The 11,318-nt window shown below is 45.2% G+C and overlaps 1 long non-coding RNA gene and 1 other non-coding gene across 5 annotated transcripts; both read left to right on the forward strand.

Moving 5' to 3' along the window:
* Positions 1–266: 266 nt before the first annotated feature.
* Positions 267–10,529, forward strand: LOC111179127 (uncharacterized). Of its 4 annotated transcripts, XR_002645840.3 has the most exons (4): positions 267–589; positions 8,101–8,354; positions 8,931–8,972; positions 9,083–10,529. It is a non-coding gene; the product is annotated as an uncharacterized LOC111179127 (long non-coding RNA). The 4 variants fall into 4 exon arrangements; XR_016393397.1 differs by having other exon boundaries at positions 279–589; positions 8,931–10,529; XR_002645839.3 differs by lacking the exon at positions 8,931–8,972 and having other exon boundaries at positions 285–589.
* On the forward strand, positions 9,072–9,202 carry LOC115802555 (small nucleolar RNA SNORA17). The gene has a single exon (XR_004023022.1). It is a non-coding gene; the product is annotated as a small nucleolar RNA SNORA17 (small nucleolar RNA).
* Positions 10,530–11,318: the final 789 nt, after the last annotated feature.

Genomic DNA, 11,318 nt, shown 5'->3' on the forward strand with positions numbered 1-11,318 from the left:
TGTCCAGGGAGGAAGAGCACCTAATCTTACAGCGAAGAGGAAGGAAGTAGGAGTGCCTAAGCGGGGGCAGGGTGGCCAGAGACAGATTTTTCACTTCCACATTCTGCACGTTGATGCAAGTGAGGTGAAGCCTACAGGGCAGGCATAAAATAAAATGGAGATGTTCTGCCGGCCGAAGAGCCACCCCACTCCTGGTCCCCCGCCTCCCGCATCTGCACCCCAGCGTAAAGCGGAACCGATGTGCGCTTTTTCTGTGTCCTAAGAAAGGAACGGGAACTAACTTTGATTGGCTGCACACTGTGTGCTGGCACGTGGCAAGAGTTTTTTTACTTTGTTCTCAAGGACCAGGTTTCATCACAGCAGCTGTTTGAAAACTCAGGTCTGGAACCTGAAATTCTGAGTTTGGTAACCATCAGCATAGAAGGAAAACTTAACACCGTGAAATCTCTTTCAAGAGAGGAAAGCAGGGTAATATAGTGTCAAATGGCTGGGGAGAAGTGAAAAATGATGATGCGGGGAAGGTTCGGAGTGTATCATAAAACCAGAGAGCCCCGAAGTCCAGCTGTTCTACGATGTGGTGTACAGCGGGGTAAGCGGATGTCTTCATAGTCAGATAGCCTGAGTTCAGATAGTCAGACGTTCATTCATCTTATCAATATTTATTGGGTACCTACTACGTGCAAGTCTCTACATTCATGGTGTTTACATTCAGGTGGAGAAAGACAGATAACAAACAGATGAATGAGCAGATCTTGCTGTGAATTCATTCATTCTTCCAACAGATATTGCAGTTATTTATTACAGTTATCTAGGAGGTCAGAAAGGTAAGGAAGCACAGACAGTGCAGAGATACTGGCCCACTGGGAGGGCTCTGGCTCTTACGAAGTGAGATAGAAGCCTATTGGTGGGTTTTGAGCAGACGAGTGATGTGATCTGACTAATATTTTAAGAGGATCACTTTGGCTGCTCTGTGGGGGAACAAAGAGACTTGGGCCAGAAGCAGGGAGATCAGTTAGGAGATTCTTGCAATAATCCAGGTGAGAAGCAAAGGTGAGTAGGACAGGAGGCAGGGGTAGAGGCTGTGAGAAGTGGTTGAAGCCAGGATATCAGCTGCAGGTAGAGAGCACGATTTGCTGACAGTTTGGGTAGGAAGTGTGAGAAAAGGAAAGACGTGAAAAGTGACTCTAAGGTTTTTCTTCAAGGGATCAGAAGAATAGGGTTGCCATTAACTGAAATGAGGCAGATTGCAGGAACAGCACATTGGGGTAAGGCGGGATCTGAGCTCCCTTTGGGGTAGAACCTCAGGGAGTTTGAGGAAGCTGACTGACGGCCAAGTGGAGATATTAAGTTGCCAGTCACAGGGTGGAGCTGGGGGCAGAAGTCCTGGCTGAAGAAATTATCTCTAAGGGCTTCCCTGGTGGCGCAGTGGTTGAGAGTCCGCCTGCCGATGCAGGGGACACAGGTTCGTGCCCCAGTCCGGGAGGATCCCACCTGCCGCGGAGCGGCTGGGCCCGGGAGCCATGGCCACTGAGCCTGCACGTCCGGAGCCTGTGCTCCGCAACGGGAGAGGCCACAACAGTGAGAGGACTGCGTACCGCAAAAAAAAAAAAAAAAAAAAAGAAAATTGGCAAGTGTTGGGGATGCCATTATAGATAGGAGAATTAAAGAAGACCTTATCGAAAAGCTGATATTTGAACTGAGACCTGGGTGAAGGGAGGGAGAAATCCACGTGTTATCTGAGGGAAGATGAGTCTAGGCCGAGGGACCAGCATGTGCTCAGGTCTTAGAAGAGAGTGTACTTGGCTAGAAGAAAGTGTACTTGGCTTTAGGAGCAAGAGCCAGAAGTTCAGTGCGGTGACCAAGAGACCACCTGGGCTCTGAAAAAGAGAGCGAGAGAGGGCCCACCTAAGGGTATAAAACCAGAGAGGTGGGAAGGGATCACACCATGAGTTCAAGTCCTTGCTCTGTCACTTGGGTAAATTACTTACCTTCTCCCAGGTCCGTCTTCTTTATAAATAACGGTAGTAACAGAACCTACCCACACAGGATCTTGAGAGGATTAAATGAGATAATGTTTATAAAGTGTTTAACACAGTGCCTGTAACATAGTTAACACTTACCAAGTGTTTACTATACACTTCTTTAAATGTCCTACAATATTTCCTGGAGGTACTTAGGGTTTGTGGTTGAAGAATGTTGTCCCACATGGAAGTTTGGATTTTGTCATTGGTGTTACACTCCTCAGTCTCTGTTTTGCTGGTCTGGTTGGTAGAGATGCCCATCTCGTAGCTTATCCCTTTTTTTTTTTTATAGTCACTTTTTCCTTTTAAATTTACTTATTTGTTTTGGGGCTGCGTTCGGTCTTCACTGATGCACGTGGGCTTTCTCTAGTTGCGGCTAGCGGGGACTACTCTTCCTTGCAGTGCACGGGCTTCTCATTGCAATGGCTTCTCTTGTTGTGGAGCACAGGCTCTAGGCGCGCGGGCTTCAGTAGTTGTGGCGTGCAGGCTCAGTAGTTGTGGCTCACGGGCTTACTTGCTCCACGGCATGTGGGATCTTCATGGACCAGGGCTTGAACCCGTGTCCCCTGCATTGGCAGGCGAATTCTTAACCACTGCACCACCAGGGAAGTCCCTGGTAGCTTATCCTTGACAACCACAGCGGTGAATGGGCATGTTGGTATAGACAGGGAAATCTGGGAGATCCACAATCACTAAACTGAATTGCAGATGGGTGACAGGATACTCACCCAACCCCTCCAGCTTCTCGAGATAACTCTGGGCTTTCCCTTCTGCAAGGGGCCACACTAGGGCAGGCAAGACGTCCAGTCAAGTCATCCCACCCACATTCTGGTTCTCACTAAGTCACTTCTGGCCTCAGCTGACAATATCAGCTGTCACACTGACACTCCAGTGGAGCAGTGACCTTGGAATATCCTACCCTGGGCCTTCCTTCAATTCTCCTGAACTGGCGTGGAAAGGGGACGGTTAGAGCTCAGAAGGTTTACTCTAGCTAAGTAGAGATGTAAGCAGATAGGGTAGGGGGTCCCTGGAGAAAGAGAACCAGGCATGGCTTTCTTGACAGAAGAGAAGGCATTTTTGGCCTAAGTCATTTTGTGATCTCGGCTTGCCCTTGAAAAGGTCTCAGTTATTAACGATCTTAAGGGAACAAAAGAATGCAGAAACAAAGGACTGTTATCAGGCAAGACAAGTAACAATAGTAAAGATAATATATCAGTTGTAAAGACTCCCAGTTCTGTTGCAATGGTAAAGATTAGCCTGAAGCGCTCAAACACCAGGACAGCTGGAACCTAAGGGATGATGACATTGGCATTTCCTTTTTTTTTTTTTAATTTATTTATTTTAACTTATTATTTTTGGCTGTTTTGCGTCTTCCTTGCTGTGTGCAGGCTTTCTCTAGTTGCGGTGCGCAGGCTTCTCATTGTGGTGGCTTCTCTTGTTGCCGAGCACAGGCTCTAGAGCACGTAGGCTTCAGTAGAGGTACCACGTGGCTCAGTAGTTGTGGCTCGTGGGCTCTAGAGCACAGGCTCAGTAGTTGTGGTGCACGGGCTTAGTTGCTCCACGGGATGTAGGATCTTCCCAGAGCAGGGCTCGAACCCTCGTTCCCTGCATTAGCAGTCAGATTCTTAACCACTGCACCACCAGGGAAGCCCGACATTGACCTTTTCTGACCCTCATCACTTCAGTCAACGAATGCCTGGACTCTGTCAACTGACAAGCCCTTTCATTAATATGCATGTACCCCCTTAGCTTAAAACTTCCCGAATTTTGCTATTCGGAGAGACACTGATTTGGAAAATATCCCCGGGGTTCTTCTTACCTGTTGCAATTAGTAAAGCCAACCTTCTCCTGATCTTTGGCTTGGTTGTGTCACCAAAACATAAATGCAGTTTTTTAGATAACAGAGCTATGTCGGGAAAATGCATTTCATGTCATACATCAAATATAATTTAAGACCTCCACTGTAATATTTTGGTTACACCCTGTTACAAAAAGGATAAGCAGGAAGAACAGAAAAGGTTGAGGAAAGGAGAAAAGAAACAGCAAAGAGAAAATGAATTTTTATTGTCTTACCCAACATTTGAGTCAATCATTCAGAAAGAAATCAGATAATATGCTAATGATTATAATCTAGCCAAGGTCTATCACACACCCTCTATTATGCTTCAGATTTATCCTCTTAACCAGATTTATCCTCTGCCAGGAGAATCTGACCGTTGCTCTTCCAATATTCAGTGAAAAAGAAAGATGAAAACCTGGGAGGAATGATAAGTCAAGGGCACATGGAGGTCAGGAGAAGCTGAATGCCAACAACACCCTGACCGTCAAGGATAAACAAAGCTGGAATCTAGTTAGAGCAGTAAGGGTAGATTTTATTCAATAGAAACTACTGCAATAGGGAAAAGAGTCCAGTGTGAACTGACTTCAACTTGGCTGAAACAAAAGGCTGGAGACCTTTCCAGACTGACGTGTGCTCAGGAAATGCACTGGGGGCTGGGAAGGGGGTTGGTCCACATGACTAGGCCATCTGGGGCTGTCTATTGGTGCTTACACAGAGGAGGAACAAACTTCTCCAGGAGGCCATGATATCAGTTAGGAAAGATAAGCCAGGAGCCGGGGAGCAGACTGTGACCTTACCTCCTTGAATGTTTGCATCTCAAAGAGACAGCCCTCAGGTCCTTGAAAAGTCAATTCTGGGTGGTAGAAGATTCGTGTCTCAAAGAGGCAGAGAAAGCATTTATAATTGCAAGCTTTCTAAAGTAACTGCTCAGTGGGAGGGCTCAGCAGCCTACCTCCCTCTTCCCAGTTTGGGCTGGAACAGACAGTAAATTCTCCTGGCAACACTGAGCTTTTTCAAGCAGCAATTTTAAGGGGGAGCTGGAGTTACCCTCGGGATGTGGCCTTGAGCTGTTGGAAACTAAGCCAGTGTCTGTTCAAGTCTCATAGTGGGTTGTGGGCCAGGGGGCAGGGTGGGGTGTGGGTTTGGGGGGGAGTCTGCATTTTTATAGACCAAGTTTGGGGTTTAGTCTAGAAGCTGTCTCAGAGGAGACTGACTAGAGTTTGATCAAGGAGAGTCTTTGTTGCGACCCAGCCACAGAGTTTCCAAAGCTTTGATTTCCTCTCTTTAAGCCTATAATTTTATTCAGTGGTCTTGTGAGGAAAACATAAATAGATATTAAGCAGAAGGAAGGGATTAATTTTTAAAAACAGAGAGAATAAGAGGAACTGGGAAAAACACCTCTGAATACATGTCTTGCCCCGTGGTGAATGTGAATTGGGTTCTAAGTCAGGAATCTGACTGCTCCCTGCAGCCCTTCCAGCTCTGAGGCTCCCTGGCAGCTTTCAGTCTTTCATTCTACAAGGGTACAGAGTGTATTTCAGAAGATAGGGTGGCTCCAGTGCCCTCAAGTTGACCCAAACTGTGATCCACAGACCCAGTGGACCTATCTGGATGTTCAGCAGTGTTTCTCCGAGATAGCTTTAGTTCCTTCTGTTACCGCTTCCTTCATTCCACAGCTCAGAGACCTCAGTGAATCTCAAATTCCCTCCATAAACTTAAAGAAGACGGTGGCACTGCCCAAGCTGGGCACCAGAAGCCAGAGCAGAGTGCCACAGTGGATTGGAATTGGCCTGAGGCCGAGATAATGAAACAGGAGGGAAGGGGGCAAGGCACAACCTTTAAAAGAAAGACATAGCCTATGACAAATATTGGTTAGAACCAACTAGGTCCAAGATGGCGGAAGATTCGACTTCCAGTAGACCTTGAGCCTCATTATACACTTATTGTAATAAATTAGCATATGCGAAATGACACACCTACCAGTGCCATGACAGTTCTGAGGCTGACCATAAAAGGCCAAAAAAACGTGGGCAGTGGCCCAATTCCTGGAAATCCCCACGCCTTCCCCAATAGAGTTGGAATAATCTTCCCACTCGTTAGCTTATGAAATTACCCCGCCTGTAAAAACTAACCACCCTATGTTTCGGGGCCTCTCACCTTCTGAGATGGCCCACACTCTGTCTGTGGAGTGTATTTCTCTCTAAATAAATCCACTTCTTACTTTGTCTCTCACTGAATTCTTTCTGCGACAAGACATAAAGAACCTGAGGTTCATTAAGTCCTGAGACCAGGTGTGTGATCACAATTACAAGACAGTGGGTTCAACAGAGACACAGATGTAGAGAACAAACTTATGGACACCAAGGGGGGAAAGCGGCAGGGGTGGGGGTGGTGGTGGGATGAACTGGGAGATTGGGATTGACATGTATACACTAATATGTGTAAAATGGATAACTAATAAGAACTTGCTGTATAAAAAAAATAAAATAAAATTCAAAAATTCAACAACAGGGCTCCCCTGGTGGCGCAGTGGTTGAGAATCTGCCTGCCAATGCAGGGGACACGGGTTCGAGCCCTGGTCTGGGAAGATCCCACATGCCGTGGAACAACTGGGCCCGTGAGCCACAACTACTGAGCCTGTGCTCTAGAGCCCATGCTCCGCAACAAGAGAGGCCGCGACAGTGAGAGGCCCGCGCACTGCGATGAAGAGTGGCCCCCACTTGCCGCAACTAGAGAAAAGCCCTCGCACAGAAACGAAGACCCAACACAGCCAAAAATAAATAAATAGATAAATAAATAAATTTTTTAAAAGTCCTAAAATATAAAGTTAAAAAAAAAAATTTAACAACAAAAAATACAGTGGGTTCAAGTCCCAATCTGGGTTGCGTGGTTTCAGTAACACGTAAAGAAAGAAGGAGCGAGAACCCGTTCAAAACAAACTCTGTGTAAAGAAAGCAAGAAAGAAGGAACAGGCTACTTGAAAAATGGGAAAATCCCCCTGGGGCTGCTGAGTTAGAGGAAGAGGCATCTAACCAGCAGGAGAGCACAGAGGCTGGGAAAAAAGCCTTTCAAGGTACCCAGCACGCTCTTAAAGTAATCACAATAAAACTCAGATAAAAACTCAAAGAGCTATTAGAAGGAAAAGCAGAGTATCATCCAGCAAATCTTCTAAGTAACGCAATTTAGTCCTGCAGAGATTTTTTTTTTTTTTTTCTGACTCTGGTTACAGATTCTGGTTTTCAATTCACTCAAATGTATTCAATGTCAACACAAACCAGTCTAGTCCCTCCTGGATCAGACTGTTTCCCAAAGTGAGTTCAATGGGATTTCTAGTTGAGTTGAGTACCTGTGGTTACTGCAGAATTATAAAAGGTTTGTGTGTGGGACTTCCCTCGTGGTCCAGTGGGTAAGTCTCTGTGCTCCCAGTGCAGGGGGCCCGGGTTCGATCCCCGGTCAGGGAACTAGATCCCGCATGCATGCCGCAACTAAGTGTCCACAGGCCGCAACTAAGTGTCCACAGGCCGCAACTAAGAGCCAGCGTGCCCCAACTAAAGATCCCGCATGCCACAACAAAGATCCCACGTGCCGCAACTAAGACCCTTCACAGCCAAAATAAATAAATATTAAAAGAAAAGAAAGAAGTTCATGTGCGTTGCAAATCTCTGGATAGAAGATGGGCATTGTCTTTCCCAAACTCCATCTGAAGTATACTAAGAACTAAGTGCTAAGTGCATAGAATTACTATTCCAAGCATCACAGCTGAAGAAAGCGGTCATCCATAGGCACCCATGATCCCATGTACTCATCCTGTAATTTATTTCCTCCTTTCATTTAAGGCAATGTCCTAATTCACTGCAGTGTGGAGAAATAGCCTCCTTAGAGAAAGGCTGTAAAACATATGTGGAATCCAAAAAAATACAAACAAATGTATATGCAGAACAGAAATAGAATCACAGATATAGAAAATAAATAGTGGTTACCAGTGATGAGAGGGAAGAGGGGAGGGACAACATAGGGACATGGGATTAAGAGACACAAACTACTATATATAAAATAGGTAAGCAACAAGGATACATTGCACAGCACAGGGAAATACAGCCATTATTTTGTAATAACTTTTAATGGAATATAATCTGTAAATCAGACAGAGAAAGACAAATATCCTCTCATGTTTGACTTGTTTATTTCCTCCCACCCCCCTCCTCCTTCCTAAATTTTCCTTCCTGTGCTCTCTCCTAGGGAGAGGGCTCTATCCTCTACCTTCGTTCCTTCAGTGTGGCACCTCCACTCAGTATTCCCAAAGCCTGGTAGCCAAGGAACAAGCAAAGAATCTTCAGAAGGATAGAAGGGAGGTGAGAGGAATGTTGTAAATGCGCTTAGATTTCTTTTTGCACTTTGACACACATAATCTCATTGTCTTTTCTGAGAGTGGATGGCCAAAGGTACCAGAGCTATTAATGGAGCTTCTACGAATGCCTGAGGCAGCAACAGAGGTAAGCTTTTTCCAGGTCCTACCAACCTGCCGGTTGAGGCCCCTGCAGTGCACAGAGAAGGGTGGGGAAGGGACCGCGGTCCCCCTACCCCCTCTCCCTACTCCCTCATCCCCAGCTGCACGCAGACCATAGCCTCATCCCAGGGAGGGAAAGGCCACTCCCCGCCTATCATCTCTCTTGAGTCTCCACCAGCCTGGTGGGAGGAGAAGGGGCAGCAGGGATGTCTCCTCTGCAGCTGCTGTTCACACAGAACAGGAGGGTCCCTCTCCCGTCTCACCCTGGGTCTCCAGCTAAGGTGATGCTCCACAAACCCAGGATATCCTGTCTGTTGCAGGAGGAGTAGGGGAGACAGGGTGGGAAGCAGGAACACTGAGATGAGATGGGGAAGAGCCAGTTCTAGACCCTCTTTTACGCTCCATCCCTTCCAGGGCACCCATATACTAGAAACGAACTAGTCATTGCCAACAGTGTCCAGAAGCCATTTAGTTTAATCCTTTATTTATATTTTTTCTGACCTTTAGGGAATAATCTCACCCTATTTTAAATAATTTTATTTTACTATTTTCATATTTATAGGATCCTTTAAAGTAATCTTGAACATTAGAAAATACAGTGAAGGTAAACTTAAGTATAATAATTTAACTCCCTGGGGAATAGTCATTCTTTAACTTCTCAATACACTATGTGATTATCCTTATCAGGTCATTTAAAATTTGTTCTGCCCCTAGAGACATTGCAGATGTGGCTGCCATGTCACATTTGTGTCATTAGGTGGCAGAGAGAAGAGAGACTTGTCTACGCTCGGCGTTCTGGCCTGTGGACGTCTGGATGATTGATAGTCTGACTTGACAGAAAAGGACTTCCCTGGTGGTGCAGTGGTTAAGAATCCGCCTGCCAATACAGGAGACACGGGTTCGAGCCCTGGTCCGGGAAGATGCCATATGCCACAGAGCAACTAAGCCCGTGCGCCACAACTACTGAAGCCTGCGTGCCCTAGATCCCGTGCTCCACAAGAGAAGCCACCACATTGAAAAGGCTGCACCACAACGAAGAGTAACCCCTGCTCGCCACAACTTGAGAAAGCCCATGTGCAGCAACAAAGACCCAATGCAGCCAAAAATAAAATAAATAAATTTATAAAATAAATAAATAAATAAAATTTGTTTATCTATTTTCACTTTGGAAACAGAAAGTGCTGTCTTTAGAAAGGAGCAGATACCAGTCTATGTGCCAAACCTGGGTACGTGCCTTCTCTTTAACAGCTGGCCTTAAACAGGCCCTTTTCATACTTCAGAACAGATTGCCATGGTGATCTCGATAAAGACCTAACCCTAGTCAGATAGGAAATACTGAACTCTGCATTTTGAACCATTCAGGTGGCTTAGGAGATGCTCAATCAACTATCTCCAAAGAAAATCCATGGAAACCACTCAAATGATGTTGCCATTTTGTTTCCAAGATTATTGTCTCCATCTGAAGATTCTTCTATGTTCTCGGGCCAAACCTAAGTCATAATAGGCTGAGGGTCAGACCCAGAGAAGAGGTGGGCTGAGGAAAAGAAAAAAGTAGCAACGTCAAACAGAAATGGGGAAGTGCATTCCTGATCGTGGGTCTCTAGCGGCTCATGGGCTTTAGGGGTTGCCAAGCCAAGGACCTCACTCTTCAGATTTGTCCAAGTGGCAGGGGACCTGGGCTGGTCCTGGAAGAAGTCTCTTCATCCACAGCCATCCTAGCTGACAGCTCCTTCAAAATTAAAGAGTCTTAGGAAGAGTAGCAATTCATAAGGAGAAGCATGAATGAATTTCTTTATGTTCTATTAAAAAAAAAAAGAAAGAAAGACAACTGCCCTTATATTGACTGTCTTTTCTTATGAGTCTTCATTAGTTTGATAATTAAAGGTAACTTTTTAAAATTTAAGAACTGGTATTGAAAATGAGCTTAAACACAAACCCTATTCATCACTTTATTGTGATCAATAAGTACTTCATGAATTTGTCATTACAAGAGAGTTTCCATCTTTTTAAACTAATCTTTTTGCCATGTTCACAAATCTTGAGTTAAAGGATCCTCTAAGTATTATAAGATAGAGATGTCTTCATTTATGTTATGGTCCCTACCATTGGGCTTCAAAGTTTTGATCACAAATAAAGAGTACCCTAAACAAAATTCTGAGTTAATGAGGTTTCTTTCCACTGGGTGTGTTACACGTTGCAGACACTCCTGTTGTCACAATGCTGGTGGCCTTGGACTTGGGGATGACCAACCACACACTCAATGACACTCCTTACTGCAGCCCTGGTTTGCTCTTCAGAGACATCACAAAGGCATGGTACCCTCCCCTTCGCACTCATCCCCACGCCAACCCAAAAGAGGAACCAAAAGAGTTCTTGGTAGAAAAGAGACAGACCAGAGAGAGGATGCACAGTCCTGAATACCCTCATACACATACCTGTGTGTGCTGTACAGTGACTGGCCTCAAATCACAGTCCTAAAGACAAGATGTCTGTTCCATCTCTTGGATACTCAAAACCGAGCAGTAAATATATTTTGCAAACAGGGATACCTGCCATTTCACCAAACTACAATAATAGCTGACATTCACTAAGCTTTTCCTGTGTGCCCAGCACTGTTCAAAGTATGCTCTATGTGTCTCCAGAGAGGTTAAATAATTTGCCTAAACTGACACAACTAATAAGTGGTCTAGCTGTGATGTGAACATGAGCAGTGTTGCTCTAGAACCAGATGATTTTAATCTTTACACCAGTCTCCCTCCCTTAACTTCTCTTTACCTTGAATGTCTTCAAAATAACGACAGTACAACGTTATGATAAGGATGTTGTGAGGATCCAAATAAATAAATAAGAAAAACACTTGATACAGTGTCTAGTACAGGGGAAAAGCTCAATGAGTGTGAGTTGGCAGGAATAGTGGATAACTTGCCCAAAGTCCCAGGAGTGAATGGCT

Source organism: Delphinapterus leucas, chromosome 5, assembly GCF_059928025.1.
Source record: "Delphinapterus leucas isolate spDelLeu-1000000601 "Yukka" chromosome 5, BTC_Dleu_Yukka2, whole genome shotgun sequence".
In the NCBI taxonomy this organism is placed as follows: Eukaryota; Metazoa; Chordata; class Mammalia; order Artiodactyla; family Monodontidae; genus Delphinapterus; species Delphinapterus leucas.